This window comes from Pinus tabuliformis, chromosome X (assembly GCF_031772625.1).
Source record: "Pinus tabuliformis cultivar Carrire ecotype Pingquan chromosome X, CPIR1, whole genome shotgun sequence".
Classification (NCBI taxonomy): Eukaryota; Viridiplantae; Streptophyta; class Pinopsida; order Pinales; family Pinaceae; genus Pinus; species Pinus tabuliformis.
The window spans coordinates 1265213562-1265225697 of NC_142308.1; positions in this window are offsets into that span (position 1 = coordinate 1265213562).

The window sequence follows — 12136 nt, forward strand, 5'->3', positions numbered from 1 at the left end:
TTGTATGTATGTACACATGGTTAAGGATAAGGTGATGGGTGATTTCCTGGTGCAGCAATGGTCCAGAGTGCATGCATAGGCAAGACAATAGTCAAAGCTAAGGATTGGTTAAAGCTTAAGTATCTGTATTTTATTTCAGCTTAGTATGCATGAGATTTATGATTTTGGTCTATGATGATATCATGTGATATATGATTGATGGTTATGAGTGAAGGTTTTGATGGTTATGTTCTGAGCTAACCTGATGTGATACTATTACACATGTTGGGTGATCGAATATGCTAGTTGACTTGTTGTGACTAATGCAGGGAGACTACAGGAAATGAGTGTTTGGCAAGAACACTAATGCATTGGAAGAGAATGCAGTGTCTTCTTATTATAATGAAAATAAGGGATCATAATTAAATGGCGGGCAACATTAACCCATATTTACTAAAATACTAGTACTGTTACATTAACTATGGTAAACAAAATTGAGTTTCAGCATCGGAAAATCTCTCACTAAATTTGATTGAAATAAATGTACAAGTAGAAATAAAAGGGGATTTCTAGTAGAAATCCTTTGTAACCAATATATCGGAAGATCTAATTCAGGTGGCAAGGTCAGAGGAACTTGAAAATGCAGAAATAACTACCTATGAATGAGGAAATAAATTGTAAGATGCAGTTATACACCGAGGATGGTATAAATTTAAAGGGGGGAGAATGTAACACCCCTTCATTTTATGTAACACTCTCTTAACCTAAGATAAGAAAGGCTAGATCCATGGTGTGATAATGAAAGTAAATAATTTATTATTAAATAAATAAAGATAAATTAATCACTTGGGAAACGAGACACCAAGAGATGAGATACTTGCCAAAAAAAATTCCATTGGTGAATGGGAATGGATAATTATTTCATGATAAGACTTCTAGATAAAATTCTAACTAAGCTTAATGTATTGGGAGATAAATATCCAGTAGGTTTCTTAGCTGGAAAAATATGTTAAGTTTAACATAAAAGGCTTGTAGGAGAGAAAGGCAAGCTTTTATGGGAAAAACCTCATGCGAAAGAAAGGCGAGCAAGATAAACATAAAAGCCTTACAAGAGAGAAAGGCGAGCTTTCATGGGAAAGGCCTTGTGAGAGAGAAAGGTGAGGTTTTCCATGAAAAGCCTAGGAAAATGGATAAAAATATCCACCTAAAAGTGGGACACCGCTAAAGGAAACCATATCATGAAAGAAGGTATTAAATACCCATTGAAGGGATCAAGAGAGGCGATTGATCCATGGAAAGAACTCTCAGCTCGGGAGTGAACTAAAGGAAGTCAGTGCTAAGTTGGGTGGAGGTGCTTGATTTTTCAGGTGACATTATTTCAATTTCTCTCGTTGGATTCCATTGCATGGGATGTACTGTATGTTGCTCCTTACCTTGTATGTTGTCGAATTCTCTCAGCATGTGTATAGCTACATGTGTGATCTTTGTGTAGGAGGATGATTGAATAATGATGCATGAGACAACTATGCATGATGAATAATTAAGTTTTTAAGGGGGAGGGCACTTATTTGACCAATTGAACTAATCCTTAGGGCTTCCCATTACCATTTATATTATCAAAGTTTAAATTAAAATATTTTCTCAAATTGGGTGATGCCAGTTATTTGGTAATGGTGACTGTTTACTGGTCAACATATTTTTTTCTTAATAATTATTTTCTTAAATTTCAATGAGAGTTTTTTCTTCAAAAAAATCTGTAATACCTTTTATGTTTGTCATGATTATCATCTTCTTATAATCTAATGGGAGTTGGTTCTCGAAGGGCAACGCACTTATTTAGCCCGTTGAACTAATCCTTAAGGCTTCCCATTACCATTTACATTATGAAAGTCTAAATTAAAATATCTTCTCAAATTGGGTAATGCCAGTTATTTGATAATGGTGACTATTTACTGGTTGACATATTTTTTCCTTAATAATTATTTTCTTAAATTTCAATGAGAGTTGTTTCTTCAAAAATCTGTAATATCCTTTATTTTATGTTTGTCAGGATTATCATCTTCTTATAATTTAATGGGAGGTGGTTCCTTCACATAGAAATTAGAAATTGTAAAAAAAATTCTTCATTTTAATTTTAATTTTTAAATGTATTTGTTAATATTTTTTACATTTAAATAATTATAATTTGAATAAAAATAAAGAAATTATAGATAATATTACCAAATTAGAAAAAGGTATGTAATTTTTTTCAATTTTAGTTTTTATTCTCAAATGTATTTATTAAAATTTTTATAATTTAAATAGTTATAATTTAAATAAAAATAAGAAATTATAAATAATGTTACCAAACTAGGAAAAAGTATGTAATGCTTATTAGGTAATGGTGACTGTTTCAACCCCATCTTTTTTTCCTTGAAAATTAATTTCCTAGATTTCAAGGAGAGTTGGTTCCTTCTAAGATCTCTAATATCTTTTAGGTTTGTTTACCTGGATTATTATCTTCTTAAAATGTAATGGGAATTGGTTTTCTTTCTTATTTTTATTTTAATTTTTAAATGTATTTATTAATATTTTTATATTTAAACAATTATAATAAAAATAAAAATGTAGTGTTAATTTTATAGTTTAGGTTTGTGGAGGATCTATTGGTCAGTAGTTGTAATAGATGATACCAATGTCAATTACTCAAATTTTATAGACTATTGCTAAATTTGACGCAAATTTGGACAAACCTACTTTTTCCTGGCAGATAAAGGTGTCATTTTCGCCGGTGACATTGGGAACAAGTCAATGGTTAGATGTTAGATGTATCAATTGTTTCTTCATCCTCCCTATCCCTGTGAAGGATGTCGGATGTCTTAGTTGTTTATTTTTCCTCTTCCCTAGCGTCGTGAGGGAGGGGTTGGTGGTCCAGGGCTTGATCAAAAAGTCATCCTTGGTAATGATGTTCCGCTCCACGAGGTTGTGAAAAAGGCGGACCTCGTGATTATTGGTCAATGTTAAGGTTGATGTTCCAACATAAAAACCCTTAACGATTGGGAGGCATGGGAATGCGGGCAATGTTGAAGAATCTGGGGCACATGTAGTTAATGAGATTCTTCTTGACTTGATAACTATTTGTGAGGCATTTTCAATTTTTGTATTATCAAAATCTTCTCTTGAAATTATTAGAGTGTGTGTTTCTTATTTCATCAAATAGATAACAAAAACAAAGAGACAAGAATACAAGATGTTGGCATTCTGCAAGGGCTAAAAACTCTCTCTCTCGATCAGGAAAACCCACACATAATTATTCTTATAGAGATTCCTATTGATGAACACCAATACCATGACCTTTGACTTATTATGCCACTCCAAGACCAAGACACCAATCCTCTTCTTTGTCACTGTTGAGATAATCATCGTTGACGTAGCACTAAGGTCATCATCATGATCTTCAATGTTGCTACAACATCTTTGCACTTTCATCAAGGTCTTAACTGTACCACCGAGATATTATTAAGGTATGCCCTTAGGCCCATCAAGGTCACGTGATCATAACCTTGTGGTAGAGTCTCCATTGAGATCATATATATGCTTATGATCATGACTGCAGAGAGTGTTACTATAGGAACTTCTTTTTCGAATTATGTTGAGACTATGTAGACTAATGTGGGATCTCTGAGATTCTTGTCATCACTACTATGCCAAGATTATACTGTCTAGAATGATGAGACAGAGTCTTCCCCTCTTTCACCGAAACCCTTATCATCATGCTTATGCCGACAATGTTACTATTTATGTAGCACACATCTAAAGCTATAGTGATTTCGTCTGAAGTGTGAACCTTATGCGAAGATAGACAGTCATGTAGCCGTTTGAAATTTCAGTTCCTGTACCTATGAAGTAGTAGAGATGCTTCTACGAAATTCTAGGTTTCTGTGGTGACTCTAGTCACCTATTTATAGGTGTTATGCCTCCATAATAAGCCAACATGTCAATGTGAACTTATGTCTATATTTTATTGAGTCGACATGTCATTTGTATATAATTTGAGGCTGAATTAGCTTATCTCTCCATCATTTTGCTAACAATATTCTTCTTTGGAGGATGGTGCTTGTCTTTGAAGGTTATTTGACACTAGCTTGACCCATATTCATGCTCAAGAATATCTCTTTAACATGACTTTGATTCTTTGACTTTCTTAGACCTTTTGAATGAGCAAGAAACTCTTTCGAATAATCTACAAAAATAATATTTCTTTTTTTTATAACTACAAAGATCAAAATTACAGTTACAAAAACCAAACCAAGTTACACTTCTCTTCAACACTCCCTCTTAACTAGGGAGGTATTTACAATGGCACTTGGTCATTCTCAATTTAAATAATTTCTCATAAGAAGGATTGGTAACCCATATGTTATAACATCATAGTAACCAATTTTTTTTATAGCAAGGCCTTCACTAGCAACTCTACCTCTCATAAGATCAAAGCAAAATGTTGGTCAGACCAATGATTTATAGACACCTTTATCATTATCTCTTAAGGTACATACCCACCTAGGTGTCCACTGAGTATTACCTTCTAGGACTATTTTATCTTGGGTTCCCAGCCCTTAAAGAATATTAGTCCTCTTTCCTACTCTTATCTTGGATTCCCTACACATCCTCAAAGAGCATCAAATTCCAAATGATTACCCGATCCATCATTTTTTCTTCTGACGTGAAGACAAGAATGTTGTGTCTATCATGTGTCTACATTTCCATTCATGACCTTCACCTAGACTTATAGTTATTAGTGCTGGTCTATTGTGTTGTCCCTCACACCTCACTCATTTCTTTGCAAATGGTCAGTTGTCTAGGATGCATAAGAGCAATGAATTTGAAGCAATTTCCTAAGCCACAGAAGCTATTAGATCTTGATTATACCCTCTCCATTGCATAGTGCTTGAAATGAGCTTTCCAACAATACATAGAAGTCTCAAAATGTACCTCTAGATCAGAAGATATGGCATATGGAAGATCATGAGTCTTGTTGCATTGAACTAAGGAAAATAACTTATTGGAGGACCCTAGCCATAACAATTTGAGCATATTGAACATCTCTTAGTCCCGCATCCCACATGACCCCCATAGTTCCTTATGTGCCATCCTTTAAGGAATTGCGGGGCAGGAAGAACGCCAATAATGTTAAAGCATTAGGGAAGTGTAGAGGCTGATTTACACTAAAAATCATTGAAAAACCAATCATAGGCGGACCCCCTTTCTCTCCCCTCTAGGGGAGCCACATCGCACACTACCCGCAGTCCCATACCCCACAAACCCACAGTCCCACAACTTCACACTACCCGTAGTCCCGTATCTGACATATCAGCAAGGTCCTGGGGCACATACTTAAGGTTATCGGTAGTTCAAAGTGTTGAATTCCGATATCGTATCCTACAAGTCCGGTCATCCCATAGGTCCCCGCATCCCACAAGTCCCACAGGTTTGCAGGTTCTGCCCATCCTCGCATCCCACATCTCGGCGACCTCGGAGTCCCGTAGTCACATCAAACTCCAAAACCTTGTCGGGCATCAATCTTGCGATATAGTGTGAAATAAACAAGGATGGCTGAAAAAGTCTAAGACAAAAAAGCATGGAAAAACCAAGGCCAAGTCGCTCACTTCTCTCTCTTCCATGTGGCAGTATGGTGATATGGTAAATCCTGCATCTCACAATCCAACAATATCGATGAATCAATGAAATTTTCATTTCAAGACTGTGCAGGGGCCGATTTTGCGATACAATGTAAAAATTATGGGAGGGCCCAAATTCATGAACAAAGGAAATGCACGTGAAAGCAAGGCCAAGTAGGCCTTTCTCTCTCTCCTCTAGGGGGCCACAAGGCAGCGTAAGATTGGTCCTTACAGCTAAAATTCTAGCTAATGCTATCAATAATGTGGTAGTATGGAGGACACATGGCAGTACAGACATTGATATGGCAAGGGACACGTGTCACTCAGTTTTAGCATTTTCATGGGTCCTATTGGGCCATTTCTGGGTGACACATGTCACCACTCACACGTGACACATGGCAATGATGATGTCATCCCTCATATTTGTGATCGCATGAAATGAAAATTATTTCTTCCGTCGATGCTCATCCCCAACTGCGATTGTGATAAGGAAGAAGCCCCCAGATGCGATATTTCATATTCTCTATTTGATAAAGATTTTGCGTTTGGACTTCAGTCGATGCAGTGTAAGAGAAAATCAAAGGGTATTTTGCATTATAAAATAAAAATGCCCCCTGACACAAGTTTAAATGCCTTAGCACCTAAAAGGTTAAAGCCCCTGGTCTTAGCTCGTGGTTATATGAAGAAAATAGAGTTAAGTGCGCTACATCAAAGGGGGGTTAAGGGGGAAAGCAAAAAGTTCTTGTTTCGCCTGTTTTAGAGGTAAAAATGTCATGGTTGATAGACTTTGTTGTTACACTACATCAAGGCATTGATAGTGCAGGATTGTGCAGAGCTTTCAAAGACATTTAGCTTGGTATTAGGGGTGTTTAATGGAGGGATGGTGCATTCAAACTAGGTGTGGGCACATTCATGAGAAAACTATTATGCAATACACATCCAAAGTCGACGCCAAACGCAACTGTAACGTTACATGTAGAAGATCGAGAATTCAAAACCAAGTATGGGTGGAGTAAAAAATGGCTCTTTATGACCTGCTTCCAAGGTCGGCACCGAAGGCACTAAAGGCAGAAATGACAGGAGTTAGATGAGTAGAATAGGAAACCATACCATCAACTAGATGTAGCTTGAAGCCAAACTAATTACAGGTATGAGCGTGGAGATATTGCATTAATGTTTCATATGTTTTTTGATCTTGTGATGTGCTTTCCTTTATGAGGCAATTACTATTTTTTGTGATGCTTTTTAGACAAAGAGCTTTCCGTGGCCAAGACAACAAGCTGATCTGATAGCTGAGACTCAACCCAGGGATATTTTGTATAGTATCATGATTGATAACGCACACCTTCTTCTTATAAATAGGGGGTAGAAACACTAAATAAAGGTTTCTAAATTTGCAAAGAAAGGTTGATATTTTTATGAGACTGTATCACTTAGTTACATAGTTCTTTGACGCGGTCCCTTTGTGTCACTCCTTCTTTGTTGCTTTCTTCTTAGGAGCAGCTCTGTCTCTCAGGACAGTTGCAAATACTTGTGATTATGTTGGTGCCTTCAGTCCTCCTGTGATCTACAACGCTCGGATACCATGTTGAAATTTGTAAGTCTAACACGTCAGAAATTCCTCGTGCATTATCTGGTTTATTTCACCTACTTGTTTATTCCTTAAAAAGTTGTTTAACCATATAAATACTGAAAAGAAAAACACAAATACAGTCTCAACTCATATATAGATCATCAACTAAAATAATAGACAAACACACAATCGATACCGTTATTTTTGGACAATCATCACCGGAAAAACCAAACTTGGGAAAATTGGTGCAATAGTTTTGAGGGTTTTGTTATTAAGCATCTTTCTTGAATACAACTAATGTGCCAAACTAACTGACCCAACAAAGATTTCTATCTTGCGGTAATACCTCTCTTCGGAAGCAGATATTCAACAAGTCTACCCCATGAAAGTCTCTCCAACGCTTCTGTGGGGCTCTGCGTCAGCCCTCATGGCCTTTTTGTCACTCTAAAACCCTTTGCATCAACCTTCTTCTCTTTTGCGTTGGCTCTCTAGCCTTTTGCGTCACCCACGCAGGCGCTTCTAGCCTCTACGCAGTCGCTCTTGCCCTCTGCGTGGCTCTTGCTGGCACTGCCTAAGCACCTCAATCTCTTTGCTGGTCCTTCAGCACTATCTCTACCTCTCTGCTATGCACTCACTGCCCCTCATTACAACTTAGATGACTTGTTCGAATTTTTTGAGCAAACCCTGCTCTCGAAAATCAAATCAACTAATCAATCTTGGCGAGTCTCGAACTCACTCTCAAGCCTCCTCTTATACTTTTTTTGTTGAGTCTTCAACGACCGAGATTAAATTTCTAATCAATGGCTAAGATTAGATTTGGCCTCATCCATGTCTTTTAGAACATTCTCACCAAGTTTTATATTAATACCCATAATATTTTTATTTTACTAAGTTTAGACTTACGAATCCATTAGAAATATTAATTATTTTAATATCTCTCTAACTGGGTGGAATTTTCCCGAAACCATTTCTTGGTCTTGGAGATCTCATGTGTTTTAGCCTCTCTACCAACTTTCATTGCTAGATCATATCCGATGCTACCCCAAATCAACAACTCCTAGATATGATCTCGATGATGATAGGAGAACCCCAACAACTAGATCTAATCTAGAAGGCAAGGTAGAGGGTGGTCTTCAAGTAAAGGAGGGAACTATGGTCACAAAGGTGTGTCAGGTGATATAGATCATGATATACACATGGGTCCAACGATAGTACTGGACCCAATCTTTCAAGGAAATAACTAAGGAGGATTCACTGTACCCTTAGCCATACTACCCGACTACCCTATTGTACGTGTGAGTAATCTCCCCGAGTGTTGTTATCAATGTAATGTAGAAGCAAGACGACCAATGGATTCTTTAAGGTCATGTCTTAGGTTATCCTAAGGGGATTCTGATATGCCCACAGGTAGTGGAAGTGCAAGTCATGCACAATTCTATCTAATGTGCTACTACTCGAAGGCTACCCACAAGGGTTACAAGGGATTCCAACAAGTGTGACTACCTCTTATAGTTCTTATGTGCCTACATCCCAAAATATGCAGGTTTATGTGCTCAACGACAGATCTTGTCGTTTGAAGATGCTGAAACACGTCTCTAGCCTATAAAAAAACTGGTATTGTGCGACTCCTAATCTCCAAACACTAGCCACGTATCCATTGAAGAGCCCATGACAATGACAAGGAGTTTAATAATGTTACAATGGTAGGTAGCGGTGGATTATAACTCCAGTTCCAAAGAAAAATAACACAAGCTGTGATACGAATAGGTCTAGAGATTTGAAGCATGTAATAACATGTTAAATAACACAAGCTGTGATACGAATAGGTCTAGAGATTTGAAGCATATAGTAACATGTTAACAATATACCTTCACACGATACTCTTTCCAACGACATAATTAAAATAATGAAATATGGCTGGTATGACGTATGTGGAGTCGGGAAACATTCATGTGAACATAAGGAATAGGATCAAACCCCTCGATTAACAATGTTGAAGTTAATTACTTATGTTTATCACATGATACAACGAAGTACCAATAATTTAATATTCGGTCATGTTAAATGAATCTATGAATTAAAAAAAATTGAGGTAGCTATTGTAAGTAAATAACTTTTTATTTTTTATTTTTATTTTAAGTTAATTACTTATTCTTGTTTGAAGTTAATTACTTATGCCTATCACATGATACAACGAAGTACCAATAGTTTAATAATGGGTGATGTTAAATGCATTATGAATAAAAAAAATGTTGAGTTAGCTATGGTAAGTATATATATATATATATATATATATATATATATATATATATAGATATATATATATATATATTTTAAAGAGTTGATGGACGTGACACAGGGTCATACAGATGTAGGATTGTAAATTTTTTTTTAAATAGGAGTTGTTTTTAGTGCGATTTTTTGGACTTTCATCTGTTTGACTCGGCCGAAAATTTTGAGGTGAAACTTTGATTTGTATTATTTAAACTTGTTTTTTGGACTTTCACGTGTTTGAATCTAGCACAATATTTTAAGGTGAAATCTTGATTCATATTATTTAAACTCATTTTTTGACTCTATATATGGATTGAACACCCTGAAACAACGTAGCGTAATTGGATTGTGCACGGATTACCCATCTAGTTTGTGATTTCAATAAATTCATAGCGTATTTTTTGAGATATTAGACCGGAAAAACCCATAGGAAAAGCTTCCAAAAAGTCTCACTAAAGATAACTCACTTTAAATAGGCTATATTCTATATTAATATCATAGGTCAATACTAGACTGGAAAAACCCACAGGAAAAACTTCCAAAAAGTCTCACTAAAGATAACTCCCTTTAAATAGGCTATATTCTATATTAATATCATAGGTTAATACTATGGGTCAATACTGTGGGTCCTTTTTTATTTTTATTTTTATTTTATTTTTATAGGGTTATTTTTATTTTTATTTTATTTTATTTTGATGAAGGTAAAATATTTACATTATTTTACTTTAACTCAATTAGATATTTACATTAACTAAGTTAACATGTTTAAGTTACATTACATTTGGTTAGGTTACAACATCTCTACCATATTGGGCCTAAGAGCACCTCTCACCACAAGGTAGCATAGTTCATAAAAACTAACTAACTCAGGCTAGATCCATCTTAACTCGGGATCTACAAAGTGTGGAAATGGATAAAGTCTATTTTCACTCTAAAAGAGGTTTATTTATCAATATTATCTCTGTCATCCTTTGGTAGATCACGAGTTAAGATGCATTTAGACCAGTTTAATTTCCCCCTTGAGCTAAGTTATATTCAACACGAATACCATGGGCCATTGTTATTTTTATTATTATTTTATTTTTATAGAGTTATTTTATTTTATTTTGGCCCATTTAAACATTTACACTACATTATATTAATCTTTTTACTTAATTTTATTTTTATTTTTAAATAATTTGACTTTGTCAAAATGTTAAACATTACATTACATTTCTCCTATACTCCTTATACAAGTTAAACATATATGCATTTAAAAAAACCATGAAACAAGATTCTTAACTATAGAGATTTCTCTTCACTTTAACACGGAGATTCCTAATAGGGTTTTGCAACATCATGGTTAGATATTGTGGATTATCATTACTATGAAGCTATAAAGCCCAAAATTAGTGGATTATCATTACCCTGAGCCTACAAAACCCAAACTCCGTTCATATTACAGTTGTTCACATGACAATTTTTTTTAATCAATCAATTTAATGAAAAGGACAAAAAAACAAAACTTTTTCTTTGGAGATAAATATCAGTTTTTGACTTTTATATAAATATTTAAATTTCAATCATCTACTTAACAATTATTAATAATTAATTTAAGTTTCTCAAAACTCAATTCCAAAATAAACACATCTAAAACTCTATTCCAAAATAAAAACCTCTATTAATATAATTATATAAATATGTTAAAAAAATAAATTGCAAATATTTTTAAAGCTGAAACAATATCCATTTTAAATACAAATTTATATTTACACATAATATTAAATAAAATTAATTGATTAAAACAATATATAACAACATTTTAGAAACTAAATTTTTATATATATAATTAAAAAAACTAAACAAATAATATATTAAAAAAAATTAACATATTTAATAAATTCAAACTAAAAATAACCTTGTATATGAATTTTGTGTTTAATGAATGATGTGAAAATTATGGGAGTTTCTATAAACTAATAAAGAATGTGAAAGACCTGAATCAAAGACTTAACAGGATGACTGTGTAGGAGATGGGTGGTTGATAGAGGGTAAACTGTTATACTTGAATTCTCCCACATAATATGAATACGTTATGTACACAGTCAGGAATAGGTTGTGTAACGCCTTCGCAAACATGGGTCGGTTGTGTGCCGGGTGCGACGGGCACGTGGGTGCGACGGGCGTGCGAAAGTGCGACGGGCGTGCGGAAGTGCGACGAGCGGGCAGACTAATGCGACGAAAAATGCGACGAAGGTTGGAACATATGCGAAACACTTGGAGAGGATACGATATATATATGCGTTGGTGTAATGACTTGCAAGCCGACTTGCAAGGGCTGTCCAATGGGCATGTTACTATTACTTGGGGGTCGGCCTTAAGGCTGTACGCACCCCTTGTTAACGCATTGACTTGTGTATATATTTGGAGCACAAGGACTCATTTCAACCATCGAACTTCGCATCTCTATCTACGCAGAGTACAGGGGTAAAGTAAGTGCGCAGTAAAGGTTGGAGTGCGCATAGCTCATGCGCTCCACGGTGAAGGTGCGCCAGTTTACCGGAGGTCAGTCGTAGGTCGTTCAGGGTGCGGTATAAGTGCGGAATCGTGCAGAATCTAAGGGGGAGTTCTAGGTGTCTCGGGTGAGCACCCTCCTACCATGTAAGGTTGGCAT